The sequence below is a fragment of the Betta splendens genome, chromosome 19 (genome assembly GCF_900634795.4).
Source record: "Betta splendens chromosome 19, fBetSpl5.4, whole genome shotgun sequence".
Classification (NCBI taxonomy): domain Eukaryota; kingdom Metazoa; phylum Chordata; class Actinopteri; order Anabantiformes; family Osphronemidae; genus Betta; species Betta splendens.
The window spans coordinates 2492989-2514002 of NC_040898.2; the positions used below are offsets into that span (position 1 = coordinate 2492989).

The 21014-nt window shown below is 45.9% G+C and overlaps 1 protein-coding gene and 1 long non-coding RNA gene across 3 annotated transcripts in view; one reads left to right on the plus strand and one right to left on the minus strand.

Moving 5' to 3' along the window:
- The window catches only part of LOC129603358 (uncharacterized), a 395454-nt gene that overhangs the window by 8183 nt on the left and 366257 nt on the right, over positions 1-21014 (minus strand). The gene's annotated exons all lie outside the window — the stretch shown is intronic.
- Positions 8796-21014, plus strand: part of LOC129603362 (uncharacterized) — a 38808-nt gene continuing 26589 nt past the window's right edge. Inside the window, exon 1 of the long non-coding RNA XR_008693143.1 lies at positions 8796-9145. This is a non-coding gene — a long non-coding RNA (uncharacterized LOC129603362). The remainder of the gene's footprint in view (positions 9146-21014) is intronic.

Genomic DNA, 21014 nt, shown 5'->3' on the forward strand with positions numbered 1-21014 from the left:
GTTCCTTCACCGTAGATCTCTAGATTTCTGTCATGTATCCAGGAACAAAAGCTTGGGTCAGCTCATTTAATGCTTCTTCCGTGGCGATCCGGATATCTATTCTAGGGTCATTGGACATGCTGGTATTCGGGTTTTTCAACTCACTGGTTGGCTCCATTTTACCAGTGTTTTGGTTACTGAGGTTGGTCAGCAGTTCTCTAGAATTGAGTGGTTCTCAATTAATCACAAAAAGTTTACTTCTTCCTTATTGTATCTTTATACAGGTGAGGAGGCACCTAATCAATTATTCAAATTCAAAACGCTTCTTTAACTAGAGTAGATCAAATAAATTAAATTCTTCATGGAAGTTTTTTTTCCTAAAAGAAAAGTTCTATACCCAATATGGCAATCAAAGATAACAGGTAAAAATCAATCAAATAGAATAAGCTAAAAGCTAAAAATGCAAAGGTAATTTAGCCCACTCAAAAGAAATTCAATAATAGTTTGCAATTTCAAAGTATTTGCAGTCTATATTCAAAGATCAGAAGTTACCTATGCATTAATTTTAACTTAAAAAAAACTCATTAAAGTCATACAATGTATGATTCAATCCAAAGTGAGTAAATAGGATTAATTGTGACTAGTCATAAGCAAAACAACGTTTATTAACAATTAAGGCTATTTAAATCCAACTATGAGGTGCACTGGGGCCTTCTCTGCTGGAATTCCTGCTTTCTGACTCAGTTAACCAAATCGGACACTGGGTGGAGGCAGAGAGTATCACTCGGATTTTAATTCCGTTTAAGGACGACAGGGCGCTCTCGACTGGGAGGCGCTGTAAGACGGTGACGTCAGCACCGACAACTTTTGGGCACGCCCCTTGAAAGGGGCTCGCTGCAGGTAAAGTTTTAGGTCAGTTGCGCTCTGTCTGCAGGTCAGAGCACTTAGTTCATACACTTAAATTAGCATGGCGGCTACACGCTTTGGGCTCCAAGGCCTAGCAACAGTTCCACGTTTGAACTCAACAGTATCTTAAGTCTTAACAACTTTGGATTATTTATTTCCCACTTGGCATTGCACAGTGGGCAACTTCAACGTTTTCACTATTTAACCGGTTTTCTTCAATAACAATAAGGAGTCCGTATGACTCTCCAAGATAATGCGCAATAAACGTCACTCTTCCCCTGTCAAACGGTTTATTTGAACAGTTTATAGGGAGCTGGGTAGCTAATCCAGCTGCTCTAAAGGGAAGGTCTGGATCAGAGGTGAATTAACTGGAACACGCAGAGAATCGACTTAATCCAGGGCGCAGCCCATAGTTCTGGAAGACGCAGCAACCAAGGAACTCGCCAACAAGGCCTTTAATTTCACACAAGCGTACGGCGACGCTCAGTTATAACAATGTTTGCAAACACACTTTAATCAAAACAATATTCTTCTTCTACATATTTCTGACTTCGTCAGCAACGCTTAATTATCTGCGCGCCCCTCTCGGCTGGAGGACTTGCGCGGCGCGGACTTAAACAACAACACTCCACAGCGCACGGCCGTGTCCACTCGTTTTATTGTAAACCAACTAAGCTTCAGATCAAGCTTTTCCGAAAGTCAAACAAGAAATGCACCAACAACTGACTCTATTCAACCGAACTATGGTTCGCAACGTTCTCAGACAAGCAAAGGTATGAAATAGTGCCTCACACGGGGCACAAATAATATGTAGCGGATTCAAATTATTAATAGTTTGATATTAATGCAAAACATTAATATACCTCGAAGTTGGGGCACCAGGTTTGTTTTAAAGCTGAAACCACACTTGTATTAATCTAGTCAACGCCAGATAATAATTCAATGAGTTACCACTCATGAACAACAATAACCACTTTCTTGTGATAAAACCAAATCAGTCTCTTATGCCGTGAATTCTTGTCGCGGTTCAGTGACCTCTGTTTAAATCTGAAGAACAATGCACACAAAACCAGATTCATTTTAACGTTTTATTAATCTAACACTACTGGATATATGAATAACATAATATGGAAATACTCAAATAAACAGAATAGAAAATGAGAGAACGATCAGAATGAGATGATGAACAGTGAATGAATCAATGAGTGAAGACCCAAAGAATGGTCAAGACCTGAGTGTGTGATGACTTTGATCAAGAGAAAAGAGTATTTGTCTCTAACTAATTCAAATCTAAGGATAACTAATTAATTTGGAATGATCAATTTTAGCGCTTTGAGAAACACCAGAATTCTCAGAGGATTAGAGTTTTAGTTTGGAGCTGTCGGCCGCTGTGCAGCGTTTCCCGTTACCGGTTCGGTTGAGCAGGCGTGCCCTCTCTGGTCCAGGTGCCACGGCCTCTGGGCCAGGAATCGTCGCCCGCGATTGATGAGGACGGCTCGGGTTCAGCGAAGTAACAGTCAGCCAGGCTGGACTTTCCAAGGTGTTTCCAAGCGTCAGCGCTACTTAAACTAGCCCAAAAAGCAAACGGGCTGGAATCTAATTTAATTGGTTCGATCACAAATAGCGAGTCAATTAAGGACTGGTTGTAATAGTTTCAGTTTCGCAGAGTTTCTTGATGACTTTATAACGTTACAAAAATCGTTGTTCGTTCGTGTTTCTAAGTTTAACTTAGGTTTACGAAATTTAAGAACAAAGGAAAATTAGAGAAAAGTAATGCGACGCAAAAAGGAAAAAGTGAAAGAAGTTTGAAGATAGAGGGAAATCCGTTTTGCCTTGGGTGTCACTGGTTTAAATACCTCTGGGGCAGTGGTCACTGCAGGGCGGAGAAATGACTTCAACCAGTGGTGAAGAGTTCCGCCTCTTCAGATCAGGAATCAAACTATTTGATTTGGATCGCTCCTAAATCTGGGATAACTAAGCTTTCCTCTTTTCATCAAGCTCAAAGTTCCATCACATTATAACACAATAAACATGTAATGATCACTTTGACACTCAAATAAGCAGAGAAGTCAGAATGGTTAAACAGCAATATTAACTGCATAGAATATTAAGGTCTTATATGTGGTCCCTTACAAATGCTGTAACAAATTAAATGTTATTCATGATGCCTGGTCTTGTCTTATGTAACACCCAGTAAACACTAAAACATACACGAATAATAAATGCAAGCAAAATCAAATTATAAATGACCTAATCTGGACATTAGTAATTAAACAATTGTAACACTTAAAAATGTGATACAATAATGAGGATACCGAATTGTAGCTGGTGGAAATAGTCCATGTGTATGTTGCACAGATTAAAAGAAGTAAAGAAGGTGAGTCTCTCTATTTAAACTTTGTGCCTACACACAAAGGAGAGCATGGTGATGAGTTGAAGTCTCTTTGTACTTTAAGAATTCCCTGGCAAATCTGTAGATCAGGCATTGAACATCACACAGAAACCAATCTCATATCAAATGAAAACATTTTGTCCACAGAATACAATGACATCAGTTTCATGGAAGTTGAAAGTTCTGGTGCATCTGAACCAGAACCTGTGTCCAAATGAAGTCTCTCGTTCTCTTTGATGAGCACATTCCACATTTTATGGCTGGTGGTCCCAGTTCTGGGAGAGACAGCTTCTTGGTGATAAATGTGACAGCCTCTCCCTTTGGCATGATAAGCAGAGGTAGAATCCTGAGGGATTTACAGGTAGATCAACAGAGTGGACTCATGGTTCTTTGATATGGACCTTTGAGATGTTGGCGTCAATTGGTGCCTGTGGTGATAGAAGCCAGTCTCCTGTTGTGGAGAAAGATTCAGGGTCCCTTATCTCTGGGGACTGAAAGGGACGTAGGGGCTCTTTAAAGGAGGGAGTTAGGTTCACATGTAGGTCAGGTTACCTCAGTCCAGACGTGGATTGCTACACTGCGGATCTCTGAGTTATACCACGGAGCTAACCTCCTCTGATTCACTGTCTTCTTCTTCAAAAGAGCCACTGTGTCTAACATTGTACGTAGAGAAGCTGCAGCATCATCTACAAGACAGTCAACCTGTTCATAAGGATTAAGGTGACTGTTCTCTGTGTATCTACAAGACATTGAGGCAAAAGATGATGGAATCATCTGCTTGAATCTGGTTGTCAGATAAACATCTGCTATAGTAACATTTCTTTCCAGCTGTTATAGCTGGTATCTAAGGTATCTTAAATTCCGTGAGTGGCTCACGAGGTAAAAGAAGACTGGGTCTTCAGAAAAGTTCCGTGACGAGGTCACGAGGTAAAAGAGGATCGGGTCCTCATAAGAATTCCGTGAGTGACTCACGAGGTAAAAGAAGACCGGGTCTTCAGAAAAGTTCCGTGACAGGGTCACGAGGTAAAAGAGAACGGGGTCCTCGTAAAATAGATTAGAGTGGAAACCTGACGGTGTTAACATAAACTCAGTTGAAGTAAATCAGACTATATAAATAAGTTTATTGTTTGTCAGGCTCTAAGTGAATTTTAACTTCTTAGAGGAAGTCTCAGAGACCTTTTGTGTTGTGTGTCTGATTGAGATCAAAATTGAGAGGTTGGTTTACTGAGACAGCTGTGTCCGCAGGAAACTAGTTCCTGTAGAAGCTTGGCACAGTCGATGCTCTCTGAACACTGTGACTGATCGTTGATCTCAATCCTCGTAGTGAAGCAAATTAAACAACTTAAAAATGGGAAACAAAAACACTAAGGGTGAAAACCTTGAAGGTGATTCAAAATACATGTCTAAGACACATCCACAATCAACTAAATATTTACCACAGTGGAAAAAGAAATTTGAATTTGATGGTAAATTAAAAGTGGAATCATGCCAACAATTAGTGGATAAAATAACTGTGATAACTGGAGAGAGTGAAAAGAGATGTAAAGAACAAGGCAGAGAAGAAGCCATATTATGGTTAAATGAAGCAAAAAAGAGACGGGATGATATTAATAAATCTAAAGCTATAAAACAGCAAAAAAAAAGAGAAACCAAAGGGTCCACAGTGGCCACAATATGATACATGTGATGAACAAACTATTGTTAGACGTAGACACCAACCCCAGCCTCAGCCCCACCCACAACACGCAGGGGATGTAGACGTTCCACCCCCAGCCTACTGGGGAGAGGGTCACCAACCAATTCCCAATCTTGATGAGTTAGGGGCAGTGGGGGGGGGCAGGAACAGTAGGTGGAATGCAAACCAGACATCAAAAGAAGGAGGCTGAAAAAAACAAACTGCAAGAAAAATAACCTAAATCAGATGAGGACACTGGTACAGCAGACACTTATCCTCTGATTGAAGTAGCTAACCCACGATTTGGGGAAGGCAATGAACCAAGAACTATGAGGGTCTATCGACCCTGGACACAAAGTGACATGGAAGCAGCTAGTGCACCTGTTACCCCTCCATCAGAAGACAGTGAACAGTTTGTGCGTGACATGGGGGAATTGTTGCAAAGTTATCAGTTAAACAGCCTGGAAACAGAGAGAGTAATTAGACGAATAGTGGTGGGAAAGTGACAGCGAACGGAAACGTTGACAGAGCAGGGTTAACAAAAGCCTTAACCTTGATTGATCCAGTCACAGGAACTGAGGCTATTGTACATGCTGTATATAGCCCATCTTGTCCTGTAAATTTGTTGAGGAGAGATGCAATTCCCTGTAAAATCTGACTATAGTTCCTGTAGAAGGGAGACTGGTCATTCGACGTTTCGGACAAACACATACCTTTGTACAACACGAGAGGGGAGAACCCTATTACTGGTACGGCCTTGACCTAAAGAATGGACCCGCTGAGACATGCGATGAAATAATTAAAATGACAAAAAACAGAGTCCATGATGGAGACTGTCGAGCCCCAGAAAATTTACACTGTACATTCAGATATCATCAGGCTCCAGGCTTCGATCCAGATTATGAAAAGCAGCTGCAAGAAAAAGCAGGACTATCTTTGAAAATAAAATATTTGTGCTGGAAGACAAATGTGGTCTTTTTGACTTGCGAACTGAACCAGAAACAGAAGAGAGTCTACTGTAACAGACATGTGCCTCATGTTTCTTTGAGCAAAGAAAAAGAGCAAACCTGGAATGATGTGGGTTATGCTGCAGACGAGGTCGTTAACAAAATTTATGATTGGCAACCACAGCAAGAGTGTTATTACAGCTCAGTGACGGGCTGGAGGAGGATAGCTCTGAATTGGATAGCTCAGGCTGTGCCCACAGCCCACCTTAGAGGAAATCCCTATAAATCAGAATGATGTTATGTTGACCTCGGGGTGAACCAGGATGAGTTACAGCAGATTCCTTCATTTTTATGGAAAAAATATGATGCGGATGAGGGACTAATGAAAGGAGTAGCCCTGGTCCACATAAAAGAGAAAACCTCTTATCGGCCATGTCAGAGACAATATCCGCTTAGACCTGATGCAGAAAAAGGAATAGCACCCATCATAGAGTCCCTTTTGAGAACTAGGATTTTAATACCATGTGATGACTCGCCTTGCAATACTCCCATATTCCCAGTTAAAAAGGCTCCTCCTTCCACTGGCTGGAGGATGGTACAAGACCTTCAAGCTGTAAATAAGGCTGTACAACCAAGAGCAGTTGTGGTACCCGATCCATACACTCTGCTGAATAATTTAGACCCAAATAAGCAGATTTTTTCAGTTATAGATATTAGTAATGCCTTTTTCAGCATACCAATACATCCAGATTCAAAATTGGTTTGCGTTTACTTACAAAGGTCAGCGATACACATACACCAGGCTACCCCAAGGTTACTGTGAAAGCCCGACTATTTTCTCACATTGTATGTCAGCGAATCTTGCTAAGTTTACACCCCCACACGGTAGTCAGATATTACTGTACGTAGATGATATTCTGGTGGCGTCACAGACTGAAGGAGAATGCAGGAAAGACACTGTAGCACTTCTTTCATTTCTGGCAGAGAATGGCCACAAGGTCAGTAAAAACAAACTACAGCTGTGGAGGGAGGAAGTGAAATATTTAGGACACATCATAACTGCTGGCAGACAAAAAAACAGATCCAGCTAGAGTCACATCTATATTAAAAGCACTTGAACCACAAACTAAAAAACAAATGATGTCATTTCTGGGCATGACAAATTACTGCAGAAGGTGGATACCAGATTATGCACATTTACCGGCCCCACTCCAAGTGCTGATGTTTAAAAAAGAAATACCAATGCACATGAAACTAGAGTGGTCGACCGAAGCTGAAGCCTTTTTCTCACAACTTAAAGAAGCAATGACTCAGACAGGAGCGTTAGGTTTTCCTGATAATCCCAAACCCTTACCCGCAGACAGTAGACTGTAAAGGGGAATACATGGTCTCTGTGCTGGCACAACGATTCGGCATGCAAATGAGACCGGTGGCGTATTATTCTACACGACTGGGCCCAGTTGCCAGGGCATTCCCACCATGTGTAAGAGCAGTAGAGACAGCAGCAAAAGCAGTCTTAGCATCATCCACCATTGTACTATATCACCAACTGACTCTGCTGGTGCCACATGCCATCTCTATTCTGCTCCTGCAAGAAAAGATAAAACTACTGTCCCCAGCGAGACATTTGTCGTGTATGGCAGTCCTACTGGAACAGCCACACATGACAATAGAAAGATGTACAGTTCTGAACCCATCGACCCTAATGCCCACAGAAATAGACGGAGAACCACATGACTGTTTAGTAGAGTGTTCAAAAGTCACAAAACCTAGGCCAGATTTACGGGACGACCCAATACCTGGTTCTGTATTTATCTATGTTGATGGATCAAGCACAAACTCTGAAAGTGGAAAGACACAAAGCGGTTATGCAGTTGTAAATGATACTGAAATCTTGAAAGCAGAGCCGTTACCCCCACACTACAGTGCACAAGCAGCAGAAATAATTGCACTGACTGAGGCATGCAAACTTATGGCAGGTCAGATAGTTACCATCTATACTGACAGCACATATGCCCACTCAACTATTCATATATTTGCCAGTCAGTGGGAAAATAGAGGCATGATAACATCAACAGGAAAGCCTATAATGCATGGTGATTTAATAAGAAATCTATTAAAGACAATACAACTACCAGCCAAAATAGCCGTTTGTAAATGCACTGCTCATACTAACGCTGAAGACAGAGTGTTGCAAAGCGATGTTACACTTATCTCACTTACCCAGTGGACAGCACATTCTTGTAAGAAATGCAGGAGAGGGAATGCGTTGCTGTGAGAGAAAGCGAGACTCTGCGAGAACAGCACAAGAAATTCAACAAGGCGGCGCAACACCGGTAGTAAACAACAGCGCGACAAACTATCCGCCAATTTAAATAAATAAATAACTACCTTATTTTACGGAAAATAATCAACCATGTTACCATTCTGGATAACACAGAAGAAAGTTTCGAGTACATCGACGAGTGCTTCAAGCGTCTGGTAATGGGGAAAAAGGACACTGCTCCAAACAAGCGTTCCCGTCCGTCTGACTCACCTGAGTCACCTGGAGCTAGCTCGGCGGATAAAAACATCACGGACATCCTGGAGTCCATAGAGAAAAAAATATCAAGTTTTGACACACGTCTGGCGCTAGTGGAACTCCTCCACAAAGAGTTTATGGCCCTCCGCGACTCCCTGGAATTCAGCCAGCAGCAGGTGGTTTCTCTCGCCACCGAGAACGAGGCCCTGAATGGAACGGTGCAGTCCCTGACGGAGGATGTGGCTCAGCTAGCGGCCGAAAATAAAAAAATAAAAGAAGGCATCATCGATCTGCAGGCCCGCAGCATGAGGGACAACCTGGTGTTCTCTCAGGCGGAGGAAAACGCGGAAACCACCGTTAAAAACTTCCTGAAACAACAGATGAAGATTCCAGTGGAAGTTGTGGACAAGATGGCGTTCCACCGTTCGCACAGACTCGGAGGAAGACGACCGGATGGCCAGCGCCCTCGACCCATCGTTGCCAAGTTTCATGACTTTAAGCAGAAGGAACTGGTTAAGAGCCGGGGCAGACAGCTGAAGGGAACCGACTACAGCGTTAACGACCAGTTCCCCAAGGAGATCCTCGACCACCGCTGCCGACTGTTCCCCATCCGTAAAAAGTTCATGGCAGAAGGCTGCAGGGCTGTCATCAGCGTCAACAAACTGTACGTCAATGGAGAGCTCTACCGGGACCGGGAAGCAACTCCGTGGCTGTACTAGCAGGTGGTATGTAAAAAAATGGTTTAATATAAAAGGTTTGTATTAACAGATGAAAAAAAAATAGATGCAATGCAACTATGTGTTATAACTTTACATCCAGTATTCAAACTTGTTCTCTCGCAGATGTTTCATGTAAATGTTTATTGTCAATCTAATGTCACTCATTCACTCACTTTGCAAAGCGCTCATCATACTTAATCACTCACTTTCCTTTCACTTTAATTTTCCTTCCCTTTACTCTTTTTCCTTCACCTACTTTGACTCCACACTGTTTACATCCTTCTTTTCTCTATTCTTCTCCCACGTAGTCAGCCAGCTATGTAGCCCTCCAGCAGCCACACACAAACATCTACTGCACATGGGAAACACGTGCACATACATAGATAACACACAACTCAGAATACACAGGTACTTAAGGTTAGCCACACACCTAAAGTCTGTCACACTCAGTCAGGTAAGATATGACACCACAAAATATTTAATCATTTGAAAACCCTACAAGCAGACATTGTTTTACTACAGGAAACTCATATTCCCAAAATTATAAATTACACTCACACAGGCTAAGCAAAGCTGTGAGCAACAGGAACTGGCAATCAGTACAGACCTTAAAACAGTACATGGATGACTTCGGTCTCTGTGACACATGCCGTTCTCTTCATCCTACATCCAGGGAATATACCTTTTTCTCGCCAGTTCACCACTCTCACTCCCGTATAGATTATATTTTAGTAAATAACTCAGTCTTGCAAGATGTCTCTGACACCAATATTCACTCTATCCCAATCAGTGATCATGCACCAATGTCCATTTCGTTGATTAAAACAGCCACACCATCAACCAGGAATTGGAGGTTTAATACTCAATAATTACTCAATGATCAAGACTTAATCAGTTATGTCAGGAGAGAATGGACAACCTTTATAGAAATCAACGATACACCGGAAATATCACCCTGTGTTCTTTGGGAGACTGGGAAGGCAGTTATGCGGGGTGGAATTATTTCATATTCATTGCACAAGAAAAAAAAGGACATGTTACTTGAATTAGAATTAGAGCAAAAAATATTGGGGGCATCTTCTGGCGGGCTCCCTACGGACCGTGGGTCCTCGGGCTCTACTCTTTCAGGCCGACCCTCCCGCCGGGGGGAGTGTTTGTCCCTGGTTTTCATGGGGCGAACAGCGTTGACCCACGGTGGCCCACTCTGACCTCAGGTGCTGTCTCTGTGGCTGCTGCAGCTCTGCCTGGGGGGCTCTGTGTGGGCGGCTTGGGTCGCAACACCTGCCCTCCTGGAACTGAAGGTGTGTGGGCTCCCCGGCTGCTAGAATTCTTTCCTCAGCTTGCTGGATGGGTGTAGTGGCCGAGCCCCTCACATCACCCTGGCTTCCACAAGTGGCATTGTTCATGCACCAACGTCTGCCTCGCCCTTTGGGTGAATAATATCAAGCTACAGCCTTACTAACCTTGTAGTGGGACACTTTCCAAATCCAACTGTAAGTATTATTGATACTTATCACTACCAATATCAATAATGTGTGAATTTGGAATTTGTGGTGTTGTATGTCATGACTTTTATTAAGTAGTATGGGATATGTATAACAATGTGCATATGTATATGTTTGTTTGAGTATGTGCACATAACTTAACACTATTATTGGTATTAGTATTAATCTCCAAGGTAAACCAAAGTACAAAAGTTGTTTAGTTATGAATGTGTTAGCCTAAGGTACATCCCTGCTTCTTATTTATTTTGCTCCTATTGTTTACTTAACAGATTTGCTTGGTTTCAGCAGCTGGTTGCACCCCCTGCATATGATGCATCGGTAACAAAAAATTTTGTTACCGATGCATCATATGTGCTAAACATTACCCTCAAGGAAATATTCGCCAAACAAGAAGAACATTCCCTAAAGCAGAATATCCATTCCAATATTTACATATGGATTGTATAGAATTAAATAGATTTCAAGGAAAAAAGTATTGTCTGACAATTATAGATCCTTTTTCTAAATGGGTAGAAGTGTTTCCCACAACCACAAATGATGCACTAGCTGTTGCAAAAATTCTAGTACGAGACATAATACCTCGATTTGGAATACCAGAAAAGATTTACAGTGATAATGGACCACATTTTGTAAATCAAGTCATATCCTCTATTGCCAAACGATTAAATATAGATTTAAAAAAACACTGTGCCTACCACCCTCAAAGTGCTGGGTTGGTGGAAAGAACTAATGGCACAATTAAAAGCAAAGTGAGAAAGGCCATGGCAGCGACCAATATGGATTGGATTTCTTGTCTTGATTTAGTCAAACTCAGTATGAGAATCACACCTAACGAGACTGGTTTGTCACCTTTTGAAATAGTATATGGGAGAGAGTATAGAACATCTCAGTTCCCTGATATACCAACAGACTTACAAATAGAAGGGGACATAGTTAATTATATGTCAAAGGCGTTAAAACATCACCAGAAATGTTTTTCTGAAAATGCTTCTCAAGACGTGCTTTGTCCACAGGAGGGACCGCTGCAGGTTGGTGACTGGGTGTTCATCAGAATCATAAAGCGCAAGAACTGGACCTCACCCCGGTGGGAAGAGTGATGCTGACAACACCTACAGCCTGCAAAGTCGAAGGCATCTCTAGGTGGATACACAACACACACTGCAAAAGACAACAGGTAAAGGCAACCAAGTAGTATTGTCCGTGAGAAAACACCCAACTGAGGGAGGGAAAAAGTCTGCCTACAAAGGGGGTCAGCAGCATTTAGAGCACTGGTCGTCTCAACGGCAGTAAAGAAACCAGCGGTACCTTCTCTCACTTAGGGGGACATTCTCATAAGGAGATACTATGAGGGGACACTGTCCAGCCACGGGAGTTGTACTAACTGCCCTTGTACTGTTGATCGATGCTAAGCTGCTCCCCGACCTCATCGAGGATGAGGAGAGACCTCCTGACCAGTATCACACTAACTTGTGGTATCGTTACATGAAGTTGTCTTGCTAAACCGAGCACTCATAACTTTATTGAAAGTGGCTGTTATGTGTGTGGAAACATGCCTCATCGAGGATGAGGAGAGACCTCCTGACCAGTATCACACTAACTTGTGGTATCGTTACATGAAGTTTCTTGCTAAACCGAGCACTCATAACTTTACTGAAAGTGGCTGTTATGTGTGTGGAAACATGCCAAAATCTGTCGCAAACCCTGATGTACAAATTTAGCCTGTAGACCCACAGCGAGAGCAATTATATCCAGACACTTTACGTTCACTGGTGTCACCTGATGCTTTCTATACCTCTTTCCGAGGTCAAACGGAAGGACTAGTTCCACGTCCTCCACCATACCAGGGTCGTAATTATACACGGTTTTTGAGTGCCAACTTCTTCCACCCATTTCAACACTTCTGAGGCACCAAAGAGGGTTCAGTGTGACCTCATTATGATGGTCCTGATTTCATGGGGACTCTCCCACAGTCTGATATCAATTATGTTCGTGGACACACAATCTATGTGGATCTTCCACCCCATTGGGTAGGACGCTGTGCCCCTGTTTATGTTTCAGATGGCTCCTACGCGATAACACCACAGCAAACGACTTCCAAGGGACGGCTACGGAAGCGAGAGATTGACCTGAAGGAAAGTGATCGGATCTGGGGATCAGACGTCCCCATGGACAAGAAGCTCTGGACTACAGGCCAGAAAGTGGCACAATCCCTATTTCCATGGTTGGGGGTAAGAAAAATCATGCTAAGAGTTGAAACCATAAATTACCGTATGACCCTGTTCTTCACGGTAACGGCCCTTGCCCGTATAGATCGTCGTCTCACCGCCCTAACACTCCGTGAGTTACAGGACCGCCTGGTCTTAGATCCGCTCACTGCAAGCCAAGGTGGAGTGTGTGCAATAGTGGGCCCCAAGTGCTGCACATGCATTCCAGGAGACGACCAAGACGCAAAGGTCACCCAACAGGCACTTCGTGACCTACAGCACATATCTAATGTGCAGGCGGCTGATGTAGTGAAAGACAATTCCTGGTTTGATTGGTTTAGGTCTGGCACATGGACTGACATTCTGATGAAGATTTTTGGACCGATTCTACTGATTCTTTTTGTTCTGATGCTGATTGTGTTGTGCGTAATTCCTTTGAGGGCCATGATCATCGGGCTGGTGAATCAAGGCCTTCTCAGGGTGTGCGCAGTCATGCACTCTCGGCAAATACACTATACACCTTTGAAGCTTGATAACTGTGAAGAGGATCTCCACGATGTCGACGGAAATGGACGCTAAGCTGTAAATATTGTGCTTCTGTGCTTTTGACCCTGCCTACGATGTTGTAACATTTATTCCATGTTTTATGATGACTGCACTGAAAATCAAAAGAAGTTGTGCTCTTCTGATGTATGCATAATTGTTTAATGGATGTTTCAATGTTAAACAGGAGGGAAATGTTGGAGAAATACTGCATTTAATCATTGAAACATTGTTGGAATTTATTTTGCTGATCTGCTCAAGCCACGTGAGCTGTGCTATAGCCTTGAAGTTTTCTCCCTTCTGCTCTGCAAGAAATAGGGAGTACCGGTTTTCACGATCTGGTTTCTTGTTCTGGTATTATTTTGAAAGGACTTTGTCGTCACCCAGGTTTTGTTCCAGTTTCATTTCCTGTTTTATGTTGAAAGGACTTCCTGCTAAACGTCATATCATCAGCTGTTCCCTGTCAGTATCGGCTCTCATTATCCACACCTGCACTTCATCCGCAATCAGTCCACCCTGTATATAAGCTCCACCTCTCACCTGTGTAACTTGCCAGATTGTTTGCTCGTGTTGCGTGTTATCACCACTTTCCAGTGTTCGTTCATCTAGTCCCGTCGTGTATCGTGTATCTTGTTTTGGACCTCCGATTCCGAGCCTGTCTAGTCCCTGCCTGCCCTGGTTTTCTGATCCTGCCTGTTACCGACCTTGTCTGCCTGCCTGACCACGATTCTACGCCTGACGATCTGGTATTGTAAAACAGTCTCTCGTGTACGAACCTCACCTGTCCCTGACATCGATTCTGCCTGCTCCTGTATACGCTGTATGAACTGTCTGTGTATGACCCTGCTTGATATCGACACAGAGTTGGAATAAATTCCTGTTGCTACTCATACACCAGCCTGTCCGTGCCGTGCATGTGGGTCCGCCGCCTTGACGTTCTGACAGAACAATCTGGCCAGAATTGGACCCAGCCGGCTTCTAGTTAGTTTCCCAGTTCGTTTTTTTTTTCCCTCCGCTCTTTTGCTTTTCCCGTTTTTGCCGTAAGCCATGGATTTTTCATGTGCCGATTTACCCAGCGACCTCCGCAATTATTTTAAGATCCCTGCGGAGGATTATCGGAGGGCGCCCGACCCGGCGGCCCAGCGAAGCGCCGTGGAGGTGGCCGTGTTGACCTTGGAGGACGAGGACAGCGTGCTAGAACGCCCCAGTGTCCGTCGCCTCTACGAGCGGATGTGCACCACACCAGCCCCCACGCTGTCTGCTTGGATTACGCCAGCCCCGGTCGCACCGCCAATGGTCCTGGTTTCAGTTTCCTTTTCCCAGCCCCGTCTGACCGTCGTGGCTGCACCAGCCTGCCCAGCTCCCTGTTTACTCCGCTGGGAGGACTTCCTGCACTCATGCGGTCCCCCGTCCTCTAGCCCCGCTCAGGTTCCAGTCCAGTCGTGTCCTGCTCAGGTTCCGGTCCAGTCGTGTCAGGGCCCCGTTCAGTCGTGCTCCGTTCAGGGCCCCATTCAGTCGTGCTCCGTTCAGGGCCCCGTTCAGTCATGCTCCGTTCAGGGCCTCGTTCAGTCGTGCTCCGTTCAGGGCCCCGTTCAGTCGGGCTCCGTTCAGGGCCCCGTTCAATCGGGCTCCGTTCAGGGTCCCGTTCAGTCGTGTTCCGTTCAGGTTCCAGCCAAATCACGTCACGCTCACGCTCCAGTCTCGCCCCAGCCACATGGCACAACACGCCAGTCGAGCCCGGCTCTAGCCCAGTCGGGTTCAGCGCCCGTCCCGACAAGCGCAAAGGTTGCAAGCAGCCCTGCCGGCTCCAGAGAGGAGACCGCAAGCAGCCCTGCCGGCTCCAGAGAGGAGACCGCAAGCAGCCCTGCCGGCTCCAGAGAGGAGACCGCAAGCAGCCCTGTCGACCTGGTAGCGGTGACCGTCCCTGTCCCTGTCGGTCCTGGGAAGGCGGTCGCGTTGCCCATCGCTGATCCAGGAGAGACCGGTCTGGCCCTTGGCGGGCCTGACTCGGTCGTTCCAGCTCTAGTTCTTGTTCCTGTTGGCTCCTGCGAGGACGCTGTTCTAGTTCCTGTTCTTGTCGGCTCCTGCGAGGACGCCGTTCTAGTTCCTGTTCCTGTCAGCTCCGGTAAGGACGCCGTTCCAGTTCCTGTCGGCCCTGTAGAGGTCGTTCTAGTTCCTTTCGGCCCTTTAGAGGTCGTTCCAGTTCCTGTCCCTGTCGACTCCCACCGTCCCTGTCCCTGTCGGTCCTGGGAAGGCGGTCGCGTTGCCCATCGCTGATCCAGGAGAGACCGGTCTGGCCCTTGGCGGGCCTGACTCGGTCGTTCCAGCTCTAGCGAGGACGCCGTTCTAGTTCCTGTTCCTGTCGGTTCCCGCGAGAATGCCGTTCTAGTTCCCGTTCCTGTCGGCTCCCGCGAGGACGCCGTTTTAGTTCCCGTTCCTGTCGGCTACCGCGAGGACGCCATTCGTGTTCCTGTCAGCCTCAGGAGAGCAGTCCCCGCCGACCCCCAGGAGGAGGTCGCGCCAGCTGGAGTTTCTGCCGCAGTCCCCACCGACCTCCAGGAGGAGGCCGCGCCGGCTGGAGTTTCTGCCGCAGTCCCCGCCGACCTCCAGGAGGAGGTGGCGCCAGCGGCAGTTCCTGCCGCAGTCCCCGCCGACCTCCAGGAGGAGGTCGCGCCAGCTGAAGTTCCTGCCGCAGCCCCCGCCGACCCCCAGGAGGAGGTGGCTCCAGCATCGGTTCCTGCCGACCTCCAGGAGGGGGTTGCTCCAGCATCGGTTCCTGCCGACCTCCAGGAGGGGGTCGCTCCAGCATCGGTTCCTGCCGACCTCCAGGAGGGGGTCGCTCCAGCATCGGTTCCTGGTGGCCCGGCTCCAGCCACATTCGTCTCTGCTCCAGCATCGGTTCCTGGTAGCCCGGCTCCGGCCACGTTCGTCTCTGCTCCAGCATCGGTTCCTGGCGGCTCGGTCCCTGCCACTTCTGCATCGGTTCCTGGCGGCTTGGTCCCGGGCCACGTTCGTCTCTGCTCCAGCATCGGTTCCTGGTGGCCCGGCTCCGGCCACGTTCGTCTCTGCTCCAGCATCGGTTCCTGGCGGATCGGTCCCGGCCGCATCTGCATCGGTTCCTGGCGGCTCGGCCCCTGCTGCATCTGCATCGGTTCCTGGTGGCTCGGCCCCTGCCGCATCTGCATCGGTTCCTGGTGGCTCGGCCCCTGCCGTATCTGCATCAGTTCCTGGTGGCTCGGCCCCGGCCGCATCTGCATCGGTTCCTGGTGGCTCGGCTCCGGCCGCATCTGCATCAGCCCCTGGTGGCTCGGTCCCGGCCACGCTCGTCTCAGCTCCTGGCGGCTCGGCTCCGGCTGCATCTGTATTAGCCCCTGGTGGCTTAGTCCCGGCCACGCCTGCATCGATTCCTGGTGGCTCGGCCCCAGCCGCGCCTGCACCGGTCCCTGGGGGTCCGGTTCCGGCCACGTCTGTCCTCGTCTCTGGTCCCTGCCTCGTCTCTGGTTCCGACCTCGCCTCCACGTCTGTCCTCGTCTCTGGTCCCTGCCTTGTCTCTGGTTCCGGCCTCGTCTCCATGTCTGTCCTCGTCTCTGGTTCGTCTGCCGTACTGGTGGCCTTGCCCTCGTCACCTCCTGCCGGTTGGGTGGCGCTGCCTCCTGCTGTGACGTCCGCCTCGGCTCCGCCGTCGTCGGGGCCGCTCACCTGGGGAACGTCCCCTCCTGCTGCGACGATGGCGTGGTCTCTGCCGTCATCGTCCGCCGCGACTCTGGGATCCTTGGATCACCTCCGTCGGGACTTGGCTCTGCCCTCCCGGACTCCGCCAGCCTTGCTCTTGGGCACTGAGTGTGCCGCCCTGTCTCGGCGACGGCTGAGCAGGATCTCGCCTCGCCACCATCCCCCGTGAAAGGACAGTTTTGGACCCTGCTTCTCATGGACTCTTTGTTGCTGTTTGTGGACTTGCAGCAATTCTTCACCTGAGACATGGCTCTTTTTCCAGGGCCAGGTGTGGGAGGTTGTTGGCGAAGCAACCGTTCTCTTTCTGCCAACTTAGCGCACACATGAGCGTTAGCCAGCTCTCTTGTGAGCCTCACCAGAAAGTCCGCTCGTCGTTCCTGCTTTCTGGTGCATGCTTGATACAGCACATGTGCATTTACTGCTACCATATCAAGCATGTTGTAGAAAACGGCGACTGGCCAGCGCCGTGTTCCTTGGCGGACAGTGTACTCCTGCACCATCTGATCCATTATGTCCACACCGCACTTTGTGGAGTTGTAAAGGGTGACGGTGTTTGGCTTTGCTTTGGTGTCGTCTTCGTCTGTCTGGACAACGCTGTACATGGTGCTCAAAATGCAGACTGACTTTTTCGGTTTGCCCGCATACACTGTCAGCGTGGCACCAGTGGTTGAAAGCACCTAACAAATGAGACAAGTTGTTACTTTCATAGCACTTTCACACACAAAGTAGAAACACATAAACACGCATCCAGAGCACAAAGCACAAAACATCTGCAATGTACCTGTGTGGTGTATTGCATGCGGTCCGTCTGCTTGGCGGATGGAGGGATTTCCCCCCCTGGATTTTGTTGACTGTGCCGAGGATAGTGGTTAAGCGGCTAAGCAGTCGTCGTGCATGTGACGGTGACGTGAAAAAGTTGTCTGTTGTTATGTTTCTGCCATTGTCCATGAAGGGTTCCATCAGCCTCATCACCACAGTTTCTGACAGTCTCTCGCCACTGGGACGACTGGGGTCTTTGCCAAGATATGGAATGACATTGCAAATATACTTGGATTTCAAGTCAGAAGCCACACAAAACTTAATTCCAAACTTGTCCGGCTTGGTTGCAATGTACTGCAGGAAGCAGCAGCGAGTCTTTGAAGGGTAAAGCTGTTCATCGACTGTTATATGTCGACCAGGATTGTAGGATCTGATGCAGTTTGCAACAAACGCTCCCCACACATCAGAAATTGCTGCAAACTTATCAGTCTGTACTCGATCACTGCGGGTGGACCTGTCATCAAACCGTAGATGTCCCATGATCTCTTGAAAGCAGTCACTTGACATGATGCGAATAATTTGTGGGTTTCCCATTTCTTCAGACCAGCAGTCACGTAGTGATGGAAGTCTCATAACCCCCCGCAATTGCAATAAATGCCATCAATTCAAGGGGGGCCATGAACCAATCTGCACTGTCTGTTTCACGTGCATGTTGAATTGTTGAGTCTCGAATGCTGCGAAGAATGTCCACAGTAACAAAACGCAGGACCCGCTCTGAAGGCGGGTCGAGGTGCCTTTCCTTGCCGAAGGTGTTGGCTCTCCATCTGCGACGTATGGTTCTATTGGGGTGAAATGGTCATGTTCTAAAGCCAGGATACTGTCAAACAGCTCAGTACACCATAAAAGCACAGTTGCAAATGTCTTGGTTTAAACTAGTTTTCTTATGGCCTGAAAAGCTCAAAAACTATGTTTTAGTGTTTATGCGTTGGTTTCAGTCAGAACAGCCTCTACTGGTCATGTGTTGATGCCAGGCTACTTTAAAAAAGCTCAGTACACCATAAAAGCACAGTTGCAAATGTCGTGGTTTAAACTAGTTTTCCTATGGCCTGAAAAGCTCAAAAACGATGTTCTAGTGTTTCTGCAATGGTTTTCTAACATTACAGCTTATAATGGTCATGATATGATGCCAGGCTACTTTAAAACAGCTAAAAACACCCAAAAAGCACAGTTGCAATTGCCTTGGTTTGAACTACTGTTTCTACGGCCTGAAAAGCTCAAAAACGATGTTTTAGTGTTTCTGCATTGGTTTCCACCAGAACAGACTCTAATGGTCATGTTCTGATACCAGAATACTGTCAAACAGCTCAAGGCATCCTAAATGTACAGTTGCATATGCCGTGGTTTAAACTAGTTTTCTTACGGCCTGAAAAGCTCAAAAACAATGTTCTAGTGTTTCTGCATTGGTTTCCTTCAGAACAGCCTCCAATGGTTGTGTTCTTAAGATGGTCAAGTTCTGATGCCAGGCAACTTTAAAACAGCTCAATACACCATAAAAGCACAGTTGCATATGCCTTGGTTTAAACTAGTATTCTTATGACCTGAAAAGCTCAAAAACGATGTGTTGGTGTTTATGCATTGGTTTCATTCAGAACAGCCTCTACTGGTCATGTGTTGATGCAAGGCTACTTTAAAACAGCTCAGTACACCATAAAAGCACAGTTGCAAATGCCGTGGTTTAAACTAGTTTTCTTATGGCCTGAAAAGCTCAAAAACGATGTTTTATTATTTCCTGCGTTGGTTTCCACAAGAACAGCCTCTAATGGCCATGTTCTGATGCCAGAATACTGTCAAACAGCTCAATGCATCCTAAATGTACAGTTGCATATGCTGTGGTTTTAAACTAGTGTCCTTATGACCTGAAAAGTTCCAAAACGATGTTTCAGTGTTTCTGCATTGTTTTTTAACATTACAGTTTATAATGGTTGTGTTTTCATGCCAGGCTACTTTAAAACTGCTCAATACATCCTAAAACCACAGTTGCAATTGCTGTGATTTAAACTAGTGTTTCTACAACCTCAAAAGCTCAAAAACGATGTTTTAGTGTTTCTGCATCGGTTTTTAACATTACAGTTTATAATGGTCATGTTCTCATGCCAGGCTACTTTAAAACAGCTCAAAACATACTAAAAGCACAGTCGCAATTGCCGTGGTTTAAACTAATTTTCTTATGGCCTGCATTGGTTTCAATTAGAAGGTTCAAAAACGATGTTTTAATGTTTCTGCATTGGTTTACATCAGAACAGCCTCTACTGGTCATATTATGATACCAGGCTACTTTAAAACAGCTCAATACACCCTTAAAGCACAGTTGCAGTTGCCATGGTTTAAACTAGTGTTCTTGTGACCTGAAATGCTCAAAAACGAAGTTTTGGTGTTTCTGCGTTGGTTTCTAACATTACAGCTTAAAATTATCATGTTCTGATGCCAGTCTAGTGTCAAACAGCTCAATTCACTGTAAAAGCAAAGTTGCAATTGCCGTGGTTTAAACTAGTGTTCTTATGACTTAAAAAGCTCAAAAACGGTGTTCTATTGTTTCTGCATTGGTTCCCTTCAGGACAGCCTCTACTTTTCATGTTTTGATGCCAGGCTACTTTAAAACAGCTCAGTACACTATGAAAGCACAGTTGAAAATGCCTTCGTTTGAACTAGTGTTTCTACAGCCTGAAAAGCTCAAAAATGGTGTTTTAGTGTTTCTGCATTGGTTTCTAACATTACAGCTTATAATGGTCATGTTATGATGCCAGGCTACTTTAAAACAGCTCAATACACCCTAAAAGCACAGTTGCAGTTGTCGTGGTTTAAATTAGTGTTCTTATGACCTGAAAAGCTCAAAAACAGTGTTTTAGCGTATCAGCATTGGTTTCCATCAGAAGGCTCAAAAATGATGTTTTAGTGTTTCTGCATTGGTTTACATCAGAACAGCCTCTACTGGTCATATTATGATGCCAGGCTACTTTAAAACAGCTCAATACACCCTTAAAGCACAGTTGCAGTTGCCATGGTTTAAACTAGTGTTCTTGTGACCTGAAATGCTCAAAAACGAAGTTTTAGTGTTTCTGCATTGGTTTCTAA